The following is a 1,412-nucleotide window of genomic DNA, read 5'->3' as shown; positions in this document are numbered from 1 at the left end:
AGCTCTGGCTAGAGAAGGCAAGGACAGGCAAGAGAATGTTTTAGAAAAAGACCCTTTCCATCTGGAATGTTTTTCCTGCCCCCTTCGCACCTTCAGGCTGGCTTCTAATTGCACCAGGAACTCTGGGCCCACTTGTGAGGTACGGGGGCGACCCTGTCCATCAGGAGGACCTGTGGCTGCCTCCTCATCCCTTCCACCAAGCACAGGATGGCGCCATTGCTGGCTTCTGCTGCCCTCTCTTGTGGTCCTGTACCTCCTCACCTGCTCAGATGCTCCCCGGGGACTGATGCAGCTCTTTCTGGTCTCCACTGGTTCTTACTGGGTAGTGCTGGACAATACCTTAGAGTAGCAGGAAGGCAGGGACCTGGCCAAGTGCACATACACGAGTGGAGGAATTTTTACAAAGCGACAAAGTATAACGTGGGAATTACAGATCTTCCTTACATTTCTTTTGTTGTTTTTATTTTGAATTACGTATTGAGGGAAGTGCTGCAATTTTTTTCATAGGTGGGTGTCTAGGGCTTCTCCAGCCCCGCTCTCAGCCCTCTGCACTCACACTTTTAGAGCCACAGGATGTGGAAGGGCACCAGAATCACAAAGGGTGGGTGTGCCTGCTGGAGCTTTTTTTGTGCTGCCTGAAAGTTCAAAACACGCTGAAACAGGGAAAGAAAGGTATTTGCCCAAGTGACTAAGACATGTTCCAGCATTTTCCCACAGGCTTCTGCACATCTCAAAATAACTGCAACCCTGGATCCTGTCTGTTGGCATTCGATTGCATTTGTATAATGTTACAGACAGTGGGCCGGCCAGCCAGCCACACCCACACAGGGGCTTGCAGGACCGCACAGCCCGTAATGGAACTCCATGCTATGCATCCTGGCTAGGCTGCCAAGGCAGAAATGCCACGGCAGAGACCACAACAGTGGCAAGTGCAGACCTGCCAGAAACATCCAGATCACCAAGAGGCGACTTGGGCAAGGCCCTCCTTTCACAGATGAGAGCAAAGGGCATAGAGAGAGGAAATAACTTACATAAATTAACTTAAATAAATTGCGTATCTGGGAATTATGAAAGGCAGTTGGTGAAAGAGTTGGTCCTAAACTCACATCTCCTAAAGATGGTATTTATTTGTGCAGGAACATCAATTTAGCCTTAGAATCATCACATCTTAAGCGGAAGGGAGTTGTAAGCACCCCCTGGCCATCCAGGGTGCCTCTGTGCCCGGGTCTGGACAACAGTGTGGGAAGAAGGAAGTGTTGGAATGGACCTGCCACCCCTCCGGGGATTCACAGTCTTGCTGAGGAAATGACTCAGGGTGTTGAGAAAACAACTGGGCTTTGGCAAATGCACAGAAGGGTGCTGGGAGCTTTGGGGAGGGAGAGTCTGAGAAGGAATGCGTGGTCCAGGCCGGG

Source organism: Rhinopithecus roxellana, chromosome 11, assembly GCF_007565055.1.
Source record: "Rhinopithecus roxellana isolate Shanxi Qingling chromosome 11, ASM756505v1, whole genome shotgun sequence".
NCBI lineage: Eukaryota > Metazoa > Chordata > Mammalia > Primates > Cercopithecidae > Rhinopithecus > Rhinopithecus roxellana.
The sequence above is the reverse complement of the archived record's forward strand: the minus strand, read 5'-3'. Positions refer to the sequence as shown.